At 47.6% G+C, this 19072-nt stretch overlaps 9 non-coding genes across 9 annotated transcripts; all 9 read right to left on the bottom strand.

Moving 5' to 3' along the window:
* Positions 1-1199: 1199 nt before the first annotated feature.
* trnaq-uug (transfer RNA glutamine (anticodon UUG)) lies at positions 1200-1272 on the bottom strand. The gene has a single exon. It is a non-coding gene; the product is annotated as a tRNA-Gln (tRNA).
* Positions 1273-3099: 1827 nt separating this feature from the next.
* trnaq-uug (transfer RNA glutamine (anticodon UUG)) lies at positions 3100-3172 on the bottom strand. Its single transcript has one exon. It is a non-coding gene; the product is annotated as a tRNA-Gln (tRNA).
* A 1362-nt stretch (positions 3173-4534) lies between these two features.
* Positions 4535-4607, bottom strand: trnaq-uug (transfer RNA glutamine (anticodon UUG)). Its single transcript has one exon. It is a non-coding gene; the product is annotated as a tRNA-Gln (tRNA).
* Positions 4608-5969: 1362 nt separating this feature from the next.
* trnaq-uug (transfer RNA glutamine (anticodon UUG)) lies at positions 5970-6042 on the bottom strand. Its single transcript has one exon. It is a non-coding gene; the product is annotated as a tRNA-Gln (tRNA).
* Positions 6043-7404: 1362 nt separating this feature from the next.
* On the bottom strand, positions 7405-7477 carry trnaq-uug (transfer RNA glutamine (anticodon UUG)). Its single transcript has one exon. It is a non-coding gene; the product is annotated as a tRNA-Gln (tRNA).
* Positions 7478-9304: 1827 nt separating this feature from the next.
* Positions 9305-9377, bottom strand: trnaq-uug (transfer RNA glutamine (anticodon UUG)). Its single transcript has one exon. It is a non-coding gene; the product is annotated as a tRNA-Gln (tRNA).
* A 6942-nt stretch (positions 9378-16319) lies between these two features.
* Positions 16320-16392, bottom strand: trnaq-uug (transfer RNA glutamine (anticodon UUG)). Its single transcript has one exon. It is a non-coding gene; the product is annotated as a tRNA-Gln (tRNA).
* A 1362-nt stretch (positions 16393-17754) lies between these two features.
* trnaq-uug (transfer RNA glutamine (anticodon UUG)) lies at positions 17755-17827 on the bottom strand. Its single transcript has one exon. It is a non-coding gene; the product is annotated as a tRNA-Gln (tRNA).
* A 432-nt stretch (positions 17828-18259) lies between these two features.
* Positions 18260-18332, bottom strand: trnaq-uug (transfer RNA glutamine (anticodon UUG)). Its single transcript has one exon. It is a non-coding gene; the product is annotated as a tRNA-Gln (tRNA).
* Between the last annotated feature and the right edge of the window lie 740 nt (positions 18333-19072).

Here is a 19072-nt window from a genome sequence, read left to right as displayed (position 1 = left end):
CTCAAAGTCGCTGCAAACATTGTTAGCTTCCATGAAGAAGACCCCCTTTGTCCAAACGGGCTGTCAATCACTCCAGACTGGACCTGTCAATCAAGCCAGCCACGCCCCCAAATATACCGATCTTTAAGGTTTAATATCTACTTAATTATGAAATTATTTTCAGATGGACCACCAGGACACTGATAAGAAGAAGGGAATCTAGCTAACGACACCATAAGGCATTGTGGACTTCCGCATTGGCTGTATGAACTCGGATTACTGGATTCAAACTCCAGAGTGCTGACCATTACACCATGGAACCCCTACTTGCAGATTATCAAAAGATAATATCGAAAGCGACCATATTTGGACGAGAGGGCAAAGTGGTGGAGGGGCAAAGGGCGGGTCCATGGGCGGGGCTGACTGAGAAGCCACCTCGCTAACAGCCTTTCTCTACTTGCCACTATGCCCCTGGCTAGTAAACCGCAAAAAGTCGCTGTAAACATTGTTAGCTTCCATGGAGAAGACCCCCTTTGTCCAAACGGGCTGTCAATCACTCCAGACTGGACCTGTCAATCAAGCCAGCCACGCCCCCAAATATACCAATCTTTAAGGTTTAATATCTACTTAATTATGAAATTATTTTCAGATGGACCACCAGGACACTGATAAGAAGAAGGGAATCTAGCTAACGACACCATAAGGCATTGTGGACTTCCGCATTGGCTGTATGAACTCGGATTACTGGATTCAAAGTCCAGAGTGCTGACCATTACACCATGGAACCCCTACTTGCAGATTATCAAAAGATAATATCGAAAGCGACCATATTTGGACGAGAGGGCAAAGTGGTGGAGGGGCAAAGGGCGGGTCCATGGGCGGGGCTGACTGAGAAGCCACCTCGCTAACAGCCTTTCTCTACTTGCCACTATGCCCCTGGCTAGTAAACCGCTCAAAGTCGCTGCAAACATTGTTAGCTTCCATGGAGAAGACCCCCTTTGTCCAAACGGGCTGTCAATCACTCCAGACTGGACCTGTCAATCAAGCCAGCCACGCCCCCAAATATACCGATCTTTAAGGTTTCATATCTACTTAATTATGAAATTATTTTCAGATGGACCACCAGGACACTGATAAGAAGAAGGGAATCTAGCTAACGACACCATAAGGCATTGTGGACTTCTCCATTGGCTGTATTTTGAGTCGCGGACTCTGCCTGTAGGTTCCACCGAGATTTGAACTCGGATTACTGGATTCAAAGTCCAGAGTGCTGACCAGTACACCATGGAATCCCTGCTTGCAGATTATCAAAAGATAATATCGAAAGCGACCGTATTTGGACGAGAGGGCAAAGTGGTGGAGGGGCAAAGGGCGGGTCCATGGGCGGGGCTGACTGAGAAGCCACCTCGCTAACAGCCTTTCTCTACTTGCCACTATGCCCCTGGCTAGTAAACCGCTCAAAGTCACTGCAAACATTGTTAGCTTCCATGAAGAAGACCCCCTTTGTCCAAACGGGCTGTCAATCACTCCAGACTGGACCTGTCAATCAAGCCAGCCACGCCCCCAAATATACCGATCTTTAAGGTTTAATATCTACTTAATTATGAAATTATTTTCAGATGGACCACCAGGACACTGATAAGAAGAAGGGAATCTAGCTAACGACACCATAAGGCATTGTGGACTTCCGCATTGGCTGTATGAACTCGGATTACTGGATTCAAAGTCCAGAGTACTGACCGTTACACCATGGAACCCCTACTTGCAGATTATCAAAAGATAATATCGAAAGCGACCATATTTGGACGAGAGGGCAAAGTGGTGGAGGGGCAAAGGGCGGGTCCATGGGCGGGGCTGACTGAGAAGCCACCTGGCTAACAGCCTTTCTCTACTTGCCACTATGCCCCTGGCTAGTAAACCGCTCAAAGTCGCTGCAAACATTGTTAGCTTCCATGGAGAAGACCCCCTTTGTCCAAACGGGCTGTCAATCACTCCAGACTGGACCTGTCAATCAAGCCAGCCACGCCCCCAAATATACCGATCTTTAAGGTTTAATATCTACTTAATTATGAAATTATTTTCAGATGGACCACCAGGACACTGATAAGAAGAAGGGAATCTAGCTAACGACACCATAAGGCATTGTGGACTTCCGCATTGGCTGTATGAACTCGGATTACTGGAGTCAAAGTCCAGAGTGCTGACCATTACACCATGGAACCCCTACTTGCAGATTATCAAAAGATAATATCGAAAGCGACCATATTTGGACGAGAGGGCAAAGTGGTGGAGGGGCAAAGGGCGGGTCCATGGGCGGGGCTGACTGAGAAGCCACCTCGCTAACAGCCTTTCTCTACTTGCCACTATGCCCCTGGCTAGTAAACCGCTCAAAGTCGCTGCAAACATTGTTAGCTTCCATGGAGAAGATCCCCTTTGTCCAAACGGGCTGTCAATAACTCCAGACTGGACCTGTCAATCAAGCCAGCCACGCCCCCAAATATACCGATCTTTAAGTTTTAATATCTACTTAATTATGAAATTATTTTCAGATGGACCACCAGGACACTGATAAGAAAAAGGGAATCTAGCTAACGACACCATAAGGCATTGTGGACTTCCGCATTGGCTGTATGAACTCGGATTACTGGATTCAAAGTCCAGAGTGCTGACCATTACACCATGGAACCCCTACTTGCAGATTATCAAAAGATAATATCGAAAGCGACCATATTTGGACGAGAGGGCAAAGTGGTGGAGGGGCAAAGGGCGGGTCCATGGGCGGGGCTGACTGAGAAGCCACCTCGCTAACAGCCTTTCTCTACTTGCCACTATGCCCCTGGCTAGTAAACCGCTCAAAGTCGCTGCAAACATTGTTAGCTTCCATGGAGAAGACCCCCTTTGTCCAAACGGGCTGTCAATCACTCCAGACTGGACCTGTCAATCAAGCCAGCCACGCCCCCAAATATACCGATCTTTAAGGTTTCATATCTACTTAATTATGAAATTATTTTCAGATGGACCACCAGGACACTGATAAGAAGAAGGGAATCTAGCTAACGACACCATAAGGCATTGTGGACTTCTCCATTGGCTGTATTTTGAGTCGCGGACTCTGCCTGTAGGTTCCACCGAGATTTGAACTCGGATTACTGGATTCAAAGTCCAGAGTGCTGACCAGTACACCATGGAATCCCTGCTTGCAGATTATCAAAAGATAATATCGAAAGCGACCGTATTTGGACGAGAGGGCAAAGTGGTGGAGGGGCAAAGGGCGGGTCCATGGGCGGGGCTGACTGAGAAGCCACCTCGCTAACAGCCTTTCTCTACTTGCCACTATGCCCCTGGCTAGTAAACCGCTCAAAGTCACTGCAAACATTGTTAGCTTCCATGAAGAAGACCCCCTTTGTCCAAACGGGCTGTCAATCACTCCAGACTGGACCTGTCAATCAAGCCAGCCACGCCCCCAAATATACCGATCTTTAAGGTTTAATATCTACTTAATTATGAAATTATTTTCAGATGGACCACCAGGACACTGATAAGAAGAAGGGAATCTAGCTAACGACACCATAAGGCATTGTGGACTTCCGCATTGGCTGTATGAACTCGGATTACTGGATTCAAAGTCCAGAGTGCTGACCATTACACCATGGAACCCCTACTTGCAGATTATCAAAAGATAATATCGAAAGCGACCATATTTGGACGAGAGGGCAAAGTGGTGGAGGGGCAAAGGGCGGGTCCATGGGCGGGGCTGACTGAGAAGCCACCTCGCTAACAGCCTTTCTCTACTTGCCACTATGCCCCTGGCTAGTAAACCGCAAAAAGTCGCTGCAAACATTGTTAGCTTCCATGGAGAAGACCCCCTTTGTCCAAACGGGCTGTCAATCACTCCAGACTGGACCTGTCAATCAAGCCAGCCACGCCCCCAAATATACCAATCTTTAAGGTTTAATATCTACTTAATTATGAAATTATTTTCAGATGGACCACCAGGACACTGATAAGAAGAAGGGAATCTAGCTAACGACACCATAAGGCATTGTGGACTTCCGCATTGGCTGTATGAACTCGGATTACTGGATTCAAAGTCCAGAGTGCTGACCATTACACCATGGAACCCCTACTTGCAGATTATCAAAAGATAATATCGAAAGCGACCATATTTGGACGAGAGGGCAAAGTGGTGGAGGGGCAAAGGGCGGGTCCATGGGCGGGGCTGACTGAGAAGCCACCTCGCTAACAGCCTTTCTCTACTTGCCACTATGCCCCTGGCTAGTAAACCGCTCAAAGTCGCTGCAAACATTGTTAGCTTCCATGGAGAAGATCCCCTTTGTCCAAACGGGCTGTCAATCACTCCAGACTGGACCTGTCAATCAAGCCAGCCACGCCCCCAAATATACCGATCTTTAAGGTTTAATATCTACTTAATTATGAAATTATTTTCAGATGGACCACCAGGACACTGATAAGAAAAAGGGAATCTAGCTAACGACACCATAAGGCTTTGTGGACTTCTCCATTGGCTGTATTTTGAGTAGCGGACTTTGCCTGTAGGTTCCACCGAGATTTGAACTCGGATTACTGGATTCAAAGTCCAGAGTGCTGACCAGTACACCATGGAATCCCTGCTTGCAGATTATCAAAAGATAATATCGAAAGCGACCATATTTGGACGAGAGGGCAAAGTGGTGGAGGGGCAAAGGGCGGGTCCATGGGCGGGGCTGACTGAGAAGCCACCTCGCTAACAGCCTTTCTCTACTTGCCACTATGCCCCTGGCTAGTAAACCGCTCAAAGTCGCTGCAAACATTGTTAGCTTCCATGAAGAAGACCCCCTTTGTCCAAACGGGCTGTCAATCACTCCAGACTGGACCTGTCAATCAAGCCAGCCACGCCCCCAAATATACCGATCTTTAAGGTTTAATATCTACTTAATTATGAAATTATTTTCAGATGGACCACCAGGACACTGATAAGAAGAAGGGAATCTAGCTAACGACACCATAAGGCATTGTGGACTTCCGCATTGGCTGTATGAACTCGGATTACTGGATTCAAAGTCCAGAGTACTGACCGTTACACCATGGAACCCCTACTTGCAGATTATCAAAAGATAATATCGAAAGCGACCATATTTGGACGAGAGGGCAAAGTGGTGGAGGGGCAAAGGGCGGGTCCATGGGCGGGGCTGACTGAGAAGCCACCTGGCTAACAGCCTTTCTCTACTTGCCACTATGCCCCTGGCTAGTAAACCGCTCAAAGTCGCTGCAAACATTGTTAGCTTCCATGGAGAAGACCCCCTTTGTCCAAACGGGCTGTCAATCACTCCAGACTGGACCTGTCAATCAAGCCAGCCACGCCCCCAAATATACCGATCTTTAAGGTTTAATATCTACTTAATTATGAAATTATTTTCAGATGGACCACCAGGACACTGATAAGAAGAAGGGAATCTAGCTAACGACACCATAAGGCATTGTGGACTTCCGCATTGGCTGTATGAACTCGGATTACTGGATTCAAAGTCCAGAGTGCTGACCATTACACCATGGAACCCCTACTTGCAGATTATCAAAAGATAATATCGAAAGCGACCATATTTGGACGAGAGGGCAAAGTGGTGGAGGGGCAAAGGGCGGGTCCATGGGCGGGGCTGACTGAGAAGCCACCTCGCTAACAGCCTTTCTCTACTTGCCACTATGCCCCTGGCTAGTAAACCGCTCAAAGTCGCTGCAAACATTGTTAGCTTCCATGGAGAAGATCCCCTTTGTCCAAACGGGCTGTCAATCACTCCAGACTGGACCTGTCAATCAAGCCAGCCACGCCCCCAAATATACCGATCTTTAAGGTTTAATATCTACTTAATTATGAAATTATTTTCAGATGGACCACCAGGACACTGATAAGAAAAAGGGAATCTAGCTAACGACACCATAAGGCTTTGTGGACTTCTCCATTGGCTGTATTTTGAGTAGCGGACTTTGCCTGTAGGTTCCACCGAGATTTGAACTCGGATTACTGGATTCAAAGTCCAGAGTGCTGACCAGTACACCATGGAATCCCTGCTTGCAGATTATCAAAAGATAATATCGAAAGCGACCATATTTGGACGAGAGGGCAAAGTGGTGGAGGGGCAAAGGGCGGGTCCATGGGCGGGGCTGACTGAGAAGCCACCTCGCTAACAGCCTTTCTCTACTTGCCACTATGCCCCTGGCTAGTAAACCGCTCAAAGTCGCTGCAAACATTGTTAGCTTCCATGAAGAAGACCCCCTTTGTCCAAACGGGCTGTCAATCACTCCAGACTGGACCTGTCAATCAAGCCAGCCACGCCCCCAAATATACCGATCTTTAAGGTTTAATATCTACTTAATTATGAAATTATTTTCAGATGGACCACCAGGACACTGATAAGAAGAAGGGAATCTAGCTAACGACACCATAAGGCATTGTGGACTTCCGCATTGGCTGTATGAACTCGGATTACTGGATTCAAAGTCCAGAGTACTGACCGTTACACCATGGAACCCCTACTTGCAGATTATCAAAAGATAATATCGAAAGCGACCATATTTGGACGAGAGGGCAAAGTGGTGGAGGGGCAAAGGGCGGGTCCATGGGCGGGGCTGACTGAGAAGCCACCTGGCTAACAGCCTTTCTCTACTTGCCACTATGCCCCTGGCTAGTAAACCGCTCAAAGTCGCTGCAAACATTGTTAGCTTCCATGGAGAAGACCCCCTTTGTCCAAACGGGCTGTCAATCACTCCAGACTGGACCTGTCAATCAAGCCAGCCACGCCCCCAAATATACCGATCTTTAAGGTTTAATATCTACTTAATTATGAAATTATTTTCAGATGGACCACCAGGACACTGATAAGAAGAAGGGAATCTAGCTAACGACACCATAAGGCATTGTGGACTTCCGCATTGGCTGTATGAACTCGGATTACTGGAGTCAAAGTCAAGAGTGCTGACCATTACACCATGGAACCCCTACTTGCAGATTATCAAAAGATAATATCGAAAGCGACCATATTTGGACGAGAGGGCAAAGTGGTGGAGGGGCAAAGGGCGGGTCCATGGGCGGGGCTGACTGAGAAGCCACCTCGCTAACAGCCTTTCTCTACTTGCCACTATGCCCCTGGCTAGTAAACCGCTCAAAGTCGCTGCAAACATTGTTAGCTTCCATGGAGAAGATCCCCTTTGTCCAAACGGGCTGTCAATCACTCCAGACTGGACCTGTCAATCAAGCCAGCCACGCCCCCAAATATACCGATCTTTAAGTTTTAATATCTACTTAATTATGAAATTATTTTCAGATGGACCACCAGGACACTGATAAGAAAAAGGGAATCTAGCTAACGACACCATAAGGCTTTGTGGACTTCTCCATTGGCTGTATTTTGAGTAGCGGACTTTGCCTGTAGGTTCCACCGAGATTTGAACTCGGATTACTGGATTCAAAGTCCAGAGTGCTGACCAGTACACCATGGAATCCCTGCTTGCAGATTATCAAAAGATAATATCGAAAGCGACCATATTTGGACGAGAGGGCAAAGTGGTGGAGGGGCAAAGGGCGGGTCCATGGGCGGGGCTGACTGAGAAGCCACCTCGCTAACAGCCTTTCTCTACTTGCCACTATGCCCCTGGCTAGTAAACCGCTCAAAGTCGCTGCAAACATTGTTAGCTTCCATGAAGAAGACCCCCTTTGTCCAAACGGGCTGTCAATCACTCCAGACTGGACCTGTCAATCAAGCCAGCCACGCCCCCAAATATACCGATCTTTAAGGTTTAATATCTACTTAATTATGAAATTATTTTCAGATGGACCACCAGGACACTGATAAGAAGAAGGGAATCTAGCTAACGACACCATAAGGCATTGTGGACTTCCGCATTGGCTGTATGAACTCGGATTACTGGATTCAAAGTCCAGAGTACTGACCGTTACACCATGGAACCCCTACTTGCAGATTATCAAAAGATAATATCGAAAGCGACCATATTTGGACGAGAGGGCAAAGTGGTGGAGGGGCAAAGGGCGGGTCCATGGGCGGGGCTGACTGAGAAGCCACCTGGCTAACAGCCTTTCTCTACTTGCCACTATGCCCCTGGCTAGTAAACCGCTCAAAGTCGCTGAAAACATTGTTAGCTTCCATGGAGAAGACCCCCTTTGTCCAAACGGGCTGTCAATCACTCCAGACTGGACCTGTCAATCAAGCCAGCCACGCCCCCAAATATACCGATCTTTAAGGTTTAATATCTACTTAATTATGAAATTATTTTCAGATGGACCACCAGGACACTGATAAGAAGAAGGGAATCTAGCTAACGACACCATAAGGCATTGTGGACTTCCGCATTGGCTGTATGAACTCGGATTACTGGAGTCAAAGTCCAGAGTGCTGACCATTACACCATGGAACCCCTACTTGCAGATTATCAAAAGATAATATCAAAAGCGACCATATTTGGACGAGAGGGCAAAGTGGTGGAGGGGCAAAGGGCGGGTCCATGGGCGGGGCTGACTGAGAAGCCACCTCGCTAACAGCCTTTCTCTACTTGCCACTATGCCCCTGGCTAGTAAACCGCTCAAAGTCGCTGCAAACATTGTTAGCTTCCATGGAGAAGATCCCCTTTGTCCAAACGGGCTGTCAATCACTCCAGACTGGACCTGTCAATCAAGCCAGCCACGCCCCCAAATATACCGATCTTTAAGGTTTAATATCTACTTAATTATGAAATTATTTTCAGATGGACCACCAGGACACTGATAAGAAGAAGGGAATCTAGCTAACGACACCATAAGGCATTGTGGACTTCCGCATTGGCTGTATGAACTCGGGTTACTGGATTCAAAGTCCAGAGTGCTGACCATTACACCATGGAACCCCTACTTGCAGATTATCAAAAGATAATATCGAAAGCGACCATATTTGGACGAGAGGGCAAAGTGGTGGAGGGGCAAAGGGCGGGTCCATGGGCGGGGCTGACTGAGAAGCCACCTCGCTAACAGCCTTTCTCTACTTGCCACTATGCCCCTGGCTAGTAAACCGCTCAAAGTCGCTGAAAACATTGTTAGCTTCCATGGAGAAGACCCCCTTTGTCCAAACGGGCTGTCAATCACTCCAGACTGGACCTGTCAATCAAGCCAGCCACGCCCCCAAATATACCGATCTTTAAGGTTTAATATCTACTTAATTATGAAATTATTTTCAGATGGACCACCAGGACACTGATAAGAAGAAGGGAATCTAGCTAACGACACCATAAGGCATTGTGGACTTCTCCATTGGCTGTATTTTGAGTCGCGGACTCTGCCTGTAGGTTCCACCGAGATTTGAACTCGGATTACTGGATTCAAAGTCCAGAGTGCTGACCAGTACACCATGGAATCCCTGCTTGCAGATTATCAAAAGATAATATCGAAAGCGACCGTATTTGGACGAGAGGGCAAAGTGGTGGAGGGGCAAAGGGCGGGTCCATGGGCGGGGCTGACTGAGAAGCCACCTCGCTAACAGCCTTTCTCTACTTGCCACTATGCCCCTGGCTAGTAAACCGCTCAAAGTCGCTGCAAACATTGTTAGCTTCCATGAAGAAGACCCCCTTTGTCCAAACGGGCTGTCAATCACTCCAGACTGGACCTGTCAATCAAGCCAGCCACGCCCCCAAATATACCGATCTTTAAGGTTTAATATCTACTTAATTATGAAATTATTTTCAGATGGACCACCAGGACACTGATAAGAAGAAGGGAATCTAGCTAACGACACCATAAGGCATTGTGGACTTCCGCATTGGCTGTATGAACTCGGATTACTGGAGTCAAAGTCCAGAGTGCTGACCATTACACCATGGAACCCCTACTTGCAGATTATCAAAAGATAATATTGAAAGCGACCATATTTGGACGAGAGGGCAAAGTGGTGGAGGGGCAAAGGGCGGGTCCATGGGCGGGGCTGACTGAGAAGCCACCTCGCTAACAGCCTTTCTCTACTTGCCACTATGCCCCTGGCTAGTAAACCGCAAAAAGTCGCTGCAAACATTGTTAGCTTCCATGGAGAAGACCCCCTTTGTCCAAACGGGCTGTCAATAACTCCAGACTGGACCTGTCAATCAAGCCAGCCACGCCCCCAAATATACCAATCTTTAAGGTTTAATATCTACTTAATTATGAAATTATTTTCAGATGGACCACCAGGACACTGATAAGAAGAAGGGAATCTAGCTAACGACACCATAAGGCATTGTGGACTTCCGCATTGGCTGTATGAACTCGGATTACTGGATTCAAAGTCCAGAGTGCTGACCATTACACCATGGAACCCCTACTTGCAGATTATCAAAAGATAATATCGAAAGCGACCATATTTGGACGAGAGGGCAAAGTCGTGGAGGGGCAAAGGGCGGGTCCATGGGCGGGGCTGACTGAGAAGCCACCTCGCTAACAGCCTTTCTCTACTTGCCACTATGCCCCTGGCTAGTAAACCGCAAAAAGTCGCTGCAAACATTGTTAGCTTCCATGGAGAAGACCCCCTTTGTCCAAACGGGCTGTCAATAACTCCAGACTGGACCTGTCAATCAAGCCAGCCACGCCCCCAAATATACCAATCTTTAAGGTTTAATATCTACTTAATTATGAAATTATTTTCAGATGGACCACCAGGACACTGATAAGAAGAAGGGAATCTAGCTAACGACACCATAAGGCATTGTGGACTTCCGCATTGGCTGTATGAACTCGGATTACTGGATTCAAAGTCCAGAGTGCTGACCATTACACCATGGAACCCCTACTTGCAGATTATCAAAAGATAATATCGAAAGCGACCATATTTGGACGAGAGGGCAAAGTGGTGGAGGGGCAAAGGGCGGGTCCATGGGCGGGGCTGACTGAGAAGCCACCTCGCTAACAGCCTTTCTCTACTTGCCACTATGCCCCTGGCTAGTAAACCGCTCAAAGTCGCTGAAAACATTGTTAGCTTCCATGGAGAAGACCCCCTTTGTCCAAACGGGCTGTCAATCACTCCAGACTGGACCTGTCAATCAAGCCAGCCACGCCCCCAAATATACCGATCTTTAAGGTTTAATATCTACTTAATTATGAAATTATTTTCAGATGGACCACCAGGACACTGATAAGAAAAAGGGAATCTAGCTAACGACACCATAAGGCATTGTGGACTTCCGCATTGGCTGTATGAACTCGGATTACTGGATTCAAAGTCCAGAGTGCTGACCATTACACCATGGAACCCCTACTTGCAGATTATCAAAAGATAATATCGAAAGCGACCATATTTGGACGAGAGGGCAAAGTGGTGGAGGGGCAAAGGGCGGGTCCATGGGCGGGGCTGACTGAGAAGCCACCTCGCTAACAGCCTTTCTCTACTTGCCACTATGCCCCTGGCTAGTAAACCGCTCAAAGTCGCTGCAAACATTGTTAGCTTCCATGGAGAAGACCCCCTTTGTCCAAACGGGCTGTCAATCACTCCAGACTGGACCTGTCAATCAAGCCAGCCACGCCCCCAAATATACCGATCTTTAAGGTTTAATATCTACTTAATTATGAAATTATTTTCAGATGGACCACCAGGACACTGATAAGAAGAAGGGAATCTAGCTAACGACACCATAAGGCATTGTGGACTTCCGCATTGGCTGTATGAACTCGGATTACTGGATTCAAAGTCCAGAGTACTGACCGTTACACCATGGAACCCCTACATGCAGATTATCAAAAGATAATATCGAAAGCGACCATATTTGGACGAGAGGGCAAAGTGGTGGAGGGGCAAAGGGCGGGTCCATGGGCGGGGCTGACTGAGAAGCCACCTCGCTAACAGCCTTTCTCTACTTGCCACTATGCCCCTGGCTAGTAAACCGCTCAAAGTCGCTGCAAACATTGTTAGCTTCCATGGAGAAGACCCCCTTTGTCCAAACGGGCTGTCAATCACTCCAGACTGGACCTGTCAATCAAGCCAGCCACGCCCCCAAATATACCGATCTTTAAGGTTTAATATCTACTTAATTATGAAATTATTTTCAGATGGACCACCAGGACACTGATAAGAAGAAGGGAATCTAGCTAACGACACCATAAGGCATTGTGGACTTCCGCATTGGCTGTATGAACTCGGATTACTGGAGTCAAAGTCCAGAGTGCTGACCATTACACCATGGAACCCCTACTTGCAGATTATCAAAAGATAATATCGAAAGCGACCATATTTGGACGAGAGGGCAAAGTGGTGGAGGGGCAAAGGGCGGGTCCATGGGCGGGGCTGACTGAGAAGCCACCTCGCTAACAGCCTTTCTCTACTTGCCACTATGCCCCTGGCTAGTAAACCGCTCAAAGTCGCTGCAAACATTGTTAGCTTCCATGAAGAAGACCCCCTTTGTCCAAACGGGCTGTCAATCACTCCAGACTGGACCTGTCAATCAAGCCAGCCACGCCCCCAAATATACCGATCTTTAAGGTTTAATATCTACTTAATTATGAAATTATTTTCAGATGGACCACCAGGACACTGATAAGAAGAAGGGAATCTAGCTAACGACACCATAAGGCATTGTGGACTTCCGCATTGGCTGTATGAACTCGGATTACTGGATTCAAAGTCCAGAGTACTGACCGTTACACCATGGAACCCCTACTTGCAGATTATCAAAAGATAATATCGAAAGCGACCATATTTGGACGAGAGGGCAAAGTGGTGGAGGGGCAAAGGGCGGGTCCATGGGCGGGGCTGACTGAGAAGCCACCTCGCTAACAGCCTTTCTCTACTTGCCACTATGCCCCTGGCTAGTAAACCGCTCAAAGTCGCTTAAAACATTGTTAGCTTCCATGAAGAAGACCCCCTTTGTCCAAACGGGCTGTCAATCACTCCAGACTGGACCTGTCAATCAAGCCAGCCACGCCCCCAAATATACCGATCTTTAAGGTTTAATATCTACTTAATTATGAAATTATTTTCAGATGGACCACCAGGACACTGATAAGAAGAAGGGAATCTAGCTAACGACACCATAAGGCATTGTGGACTTCCGCATTGGCTGTATGAACTCGGATTACTGGATTCAAAGTCCAGAGTACTGACCGTTACACCATGGAACCCCTACATGCAGATTATCAAAAGATAATATCGAAAGCGACCATATTTGGACGAGAGGGCAAAGTGGTGGAGGGGCAAAGGGCGGGTCCATGGGCGGGGCTGACTGAGAAGCCACCTCGCTAACAGCCTTTCTCTACTTGCCACTATGCCCCTGGCTAGTAAACCGCTCAAAGTCGCTGCAAACATTGTTAGCTTCCATGGAGAAGACCCCCTTTGTCCAAACGGGCTGTCAATCACTCCAGACTGGACCTGTCAATCAAGCCAGCCACGCCCCCAAATATACCGATCTTTAAGGTTTAATATCTACTTAATTATGAAATTATTTTCAGATGGACCACCAGGACACTGATAAGAAGAAGGGAATCTAGCTAACGACACCATAAGGCATTGTGGACTTCCGCATTGGCTGTATGAACTCGGATTACTGGAGTCAAAGTCCAGAGTGCTGACCATTACACCATGGAACCCCTACTTGCAGATTATCAAAAGATAATATCGAAAGCGACCATATTTGGACGAGAGGGCAAAGTGGTGGAGGGGCAAAGGGCGGGTCCATGGGCGGGGCTGACTGAGAAGCCACCTCGCTAACAGCCTTTCTCTACTTGCCACTATGCCCCTGGCTAGTAAACCGCTCAAAGTCGCTGCAAACATTGTTAGCTTCCATGAAGAAGACCCCCTTTGTCCAAACGGGCTGTCAATCACTCCAGACTGGACCTGTCAATCAAGCCAGCCACGCCCCCAAATATACCGATCTTTAAGGTTTAATATCTACTTAATTATGAAATTATTTTCAGATGGACCACCAGGACACTGATAAGAAGAAGGGAATCTAGCTAACGACACCATAAGGCATTGTGGACTTCCGCATTGGCTGTATGAACTCGGATTACTGGATTCAAAGTCCAGAGTACTGACCGTTACACCATGGAACCCCTACTTGCAGATTATCAAAAGATAATATCGAAAGCGACCATATTTGGACGAGAGGGCAAAGTGGTGGAGGGGCAAAGGGCGGGTCCATGGGCGGGGCTGACTGAGAAGCCACCTCGCTAACAGCCTTTCTCTACTTGCCACTATGCCCCTGGCTAGTAAACCGCTCAAAGTCGCTTAAAACATTGTTAGCTTCCATGAAGAAGACCCCCTTTGTCCAAACGGGCTGTCAATCACTCCAGACTGGACCTGTCAATCAAGCCAGCCACGCCCCCAAATATACCGATCTTTAAGGTTTAATATCTACTTAATTATGAAATTATTTTCAGATGGACCACCAGGACACTGATAAGAAGAAGGGAATCTAGCTAACGACACCATAAGGCATTGTGGACTTCCGCATTGGCTGTATGAACTCGGATTACTGGATTCAAAGTCCAGAGTACTGACCGTTACACCATGGAACCCCTACTTGCAGATTATCAAAAGATAATATCGAAAGCGACCATATTTGGACGAGAGGGCAAAGTGGTGGAGGGGCAAAGGGCGGGTCCATGGGCGGGGCTGACTGAGAAGCCACCTCGCTAACAGCCTTTCTCTACTTGCCACTATGCCCCTGGCTAGTAAACCGCTCAAAGTCGCTTAAAACATTGTTAGCTTCCATGAAGAAGACCCCCTTTGTCCAAACGGGCTGTCAATCACTCCAGACTGGACCTGTCAATCAAGCCAGCCACGCCCCCAAATATACCGATCTTTAAAGTTTAATATCTACTTAATTATGAAATTATTTTCAGATGGACCACCAGGACACTGATAAGAAGAAGGGAATCTAGCTAACGACACCATAAGGCATTGTGGACTTCCGCATTGGCTGTATGAACTCGGATTACTGGAGTCAAAGTCCAGAGTGCTGACCATTACACCATGGAACCCCTACTTGCAGATTATCAAAAGATAATATCGAAAGCGACCATATTTGGACGAGAGGGCAAAGTGGTGGAGGGGCAAAGGGCGGGTCCATGGGCGGGGCTGACTGAGAAGCCACCTCGCTAACAGCCTTTCTCTACTTGCCACTATGCCCCTGGCTAGTAAACCGCTCAAAGTCGCTGCAAACATTGTTAGCTTCCATGAAGAAGACCCCCTTTGTCCAAACGGGCTGTCAATCACTCCAGACTGGACCTGTCAATCAAGCCAGCCACGCCCCCAAATATACCGATCTTTAAGGTTTAATATCTACTTAATTATGAAATTATTTTCAGATGGACCACCAGGACACTGATAAGAAGAAGGGAATCTAGCTAACGACACCATAAGGCATTGTGGACTTCCGCATTGGCTGTATGAACTCGGATTACTGGATTCAAAGTCCAGAGTGCTGACCATTACACCATGGAACCCCTACTTGCAGATTATCAAAAGATAATATCGAAAGCGACCATATTTGGACGAGAGGGCAAAGTGGTGGAGGGGCAAAGGGCGGGTCCATGGGCGGGGCTGACTGAGAAGCCACCTCGCTAACAGCCTTTCTCTACTTGCCACTATGCCCCTGGCTAGTAAACCGCAAAAAGTCGCTGCAAACATTGTTAGCTTCCATGGAGAAGACCCCCTTTGTCCAAACGGGCTGTCAATCACTCCAGACTGGACCTGTCAATCAAGCCAGCCACGCCCCCAAATATACCAATCTTTAAGGTTTAATATCTACTTAATTATGAAATTATTTTCAGATGGACCACCAGGACACTGATAAGAAGAAGGGAATCTAGCTAACGACACCATAAGGCATTGTGGACTTCCGCATTGGCTGTATGAACTCGGATTACTGGAGTCAAAGTCCAGAGTGCTGACCATTACACCATGGAACCCCTACTTGCAGATTATCAAAAGATAATATCGAAAGCGACCATATTTGGACGAGAGGGCAAAGTGGTGGAGGGGCAAAGGGCGGGTCCATGGGCGGGGCTGACTGAGAAGCCACCTCGCTAACAGCCTTTCTCTACTTGCCACTATGCCCCTGGCTAGTAAACCGCTCAAAGTCGCTGCAAACATTGTTAGCTTCCATGGAGAAGACCCCCTTTGTCCAAACGGGCTGTCAATCACTCCAGACTGGACCTGTCAATCAAGCCAGCCACGCCCCCAAATATACCGATCTTTAAGGTTTAATATCTACTTAATTATGAAATTATTTTCAGATGGACCACCAGGACACTGATAAGAAGAAGGGAATCTAGCTAACGACACCATAAGGCATTGTGGACTTCTCCATTGGCTGTATTTTGAGTCGCGGACTCTGCCTGCAGGTTCCACCGAGATTTGAACTCGGATTACTGGATTCAAAGTCCAGAGTGCTGACCAGTACACCATGGAATCCCTGCTTGCAGATTATCAAAAGATAATATCGAAAGCGACCATATTTGGACGAGAGGGCAAAGTGGTGGAGGGGCAAAGGGCGGGTCCATGGGCGGGGCTGACTGAGAAGCCACCTCGCTAACAGCCTTTCTCTACTTGCCACTATGCCCCTGGCTAGTAAACCGCTCAAAGTCGCTGCAAACATTGTTAGCTTCCATGAAGAAGACCCCCTTTGTCCAAACGGGCTGTCAATCACTCCAGACTGGACCTGTCAATCAAGCCAGCCACGCCCCCAAATATACCGATCTTTAAGGTTTAATATCTACTTAATTATGAAATTATTTTCAGATGGACCACCAGGACACTGATAAGAAGAAGGGAATCTAGCTAACGACACCATAAGGCATTGTGGACTTCCGCATTGGCTGTATGAACTCGGATTACTGGATTCAAAGTCCAGAGTGCTGACCATTACACCATGGAACCCCTACTTGCAGATTATCAAAAGATAATATCGAAAGCGACCATATTTGGACGAGAGGGCAAAGTGGTGGAGGGGCAAAGGGCGGGTCCATGGGCGGGGCTGACTGAGAAGCCACCTCGCTAACAGCCTTTCTCTACTTGCCACTATGCCCCTGGCTAGTAAACCGCAAAAAGTCGCTGCAAACATTGTTAGCTTCCATGGAGAAGACCCCCTTTGTCCAAACGGGCTGTCAATCACTCCAGACTGGACCTGTCAATCAAGCCAGCCACGCCCCCAAATATACCAATCTTTAAGGTTTAATATCTACTTAATTATGAAATTATTTTCAGATGGACCACCAGGACACTGATAAGAAGAAGGGAATCTAGCTAACGACACCATAAGGCATTGTGGACTTCCGCATTGACTGTATGAACTCGGGTTACTGGATTCAAAGTCCAGAGTGCTGACCATTACACCATGGAACCCCTACTTGCAGATTATCAAAAGATAATATCGAAAGCGACCATATTTGGACGAGAGGGCAAAGTGGTGGAGGGGCAAAGGGCGGGTCCATGGGCGGGGCTAACTGAGAAGCCACCTCGCTAACAGCCTTTCTCTACTTGCCACTATGCCCCTGGCTAGTAAACCGCTCAAAGTCGCTGAAAACATTGTTAGCTTCCATGGAGAAGACCCCCTTTGTCCAAACGGGCTGTCAATCACTCCAGACTGGACCTGTCAATCAAGCCAGCCACGCCCCCAAATATACCGATCTTTAAGGTTTAATATCTACTTAATTATGAAATTATTTTCAGATGGACCACCAGGACACTGATAAGAAGAAGGGAATCTAGCTAACGACACCATAAGGCATTGTGGACTTCTCCATTGGCTGTATTTTGAGTCGCGGACTCTGCCTGTAGGTTCCACCGAGATTTGAACTCGGATTACTGGATTCAAAGTCCAGAGTGCTGACCAGTACACCATGGAATCCCTGCTTGCAGATTATCAAAAGATAATATCGAAAGCGACCGTATTTGGACGAGAGGGCAAAGTGGTGGAGGGGCAAAGGGCGGGTCCATGGGCGGGGCTGACTGAGAAGCCACCTCGCTAACAGCCTTTCTCTACTTGCCACTATGCCCCTGGCTAGTAAACCGCTCAAAGTCGCTGAAAACATTGTTAGCTTCCATGGAGAAGACCCCCTTTGTCCAAACGGGCTGTCAATCACTCCAGACTGGACCTGTCAATCAAGCCAGCCACGCCCCCAAATATACCGATCTTTAAGGTTTAATATCTACTTAATTATGAAATTATTTTCAGATGAACCACCAGGACACTGATAAGAAGAAGGGAATCTAGCTAACGACATCATAAGGCATTGTGGACTTCTCCATTGGCTGTATTTTGAGTCGCGGACTCTGCCTGTAGGTTCCACCGAGATTTGAACTCGGATTACTGGATTCAAAGTCCAGAGTGCTGACCAGTACACCATGGAATCCCTGCTTGCAGATTATCAAAAGATAATATCGAAAGCGACCGTATTTGGACGAGAGGGCAAAGTGGTGGAGGGGCAAAGGGCGGGTCCATGGGCGGGGCTGACTGAGAAGCCACCTCGCTAACAGCCTTTCTCTACTTGCCACTATGCCCCTGGCTAGTAAACCGCTCAAAGTCGCTGCAAACATTGTTAGCTTCCATGAAGAAGACCCCCTTTGTCCAAACGGGCTGTCAATCACTCCAGACTGGACCTGTCAATCAAGCCAGCCACGCCCCCAAATATACCGATCTTTAAGGTTTAATATCTACTTAATTATGAAATTATTTTCAGATGGACCACCAGGACACTGATAAGAAGAAGGGAATCTAGCTAACGACACCATAAGGCATTGTGGACTTCCGCATTGGCTGTATGAACTCGGATTACTGGAGTCAAAGTCCAGAGTGCTGACCATTACACCATGGAACCCCTACTTGCAGATTATCAAAAGATAATATCGAAAGCGACCATATTTGGACGAGAGGGCAAAGTGGTGGAGGGGCAAAGGGCGGGTCCATGGGCGGGGCTGACTGAGAAGCCACCTCGCTAACAGCCTTTCTCTACTTGCCACTATGCCCCTGGCTAGTAAACCGCTCAAAGTCGCTGCAAACATTGTTAGCTTCCATGAAGAAGACCCCCTTTGTCCAAACGGGCTGTCAATCACTCCAGACTGGACCTGTCAATCAAGCCAGCCACGCCCCCAAA

The sequence above is a fragment of the Osmerus eperlanus genome, chromosome 25 (genome assembly GCF_963692335.1).
Source record: "Osmerus eperlanus chromosome 25, fOsmEpe2.1, whole genome shotgun sequence".
NCBI lineage: Eukaryota > Metazoa > Chordata > Actinopteri > Osmeriformes > Osmeridae > Osmerus > Osmerus eperlanus.
Note: the sequence above shows the minus strand (reverse complement) of the source record. Positions and strands in the feature narration are given on the sequence as shown.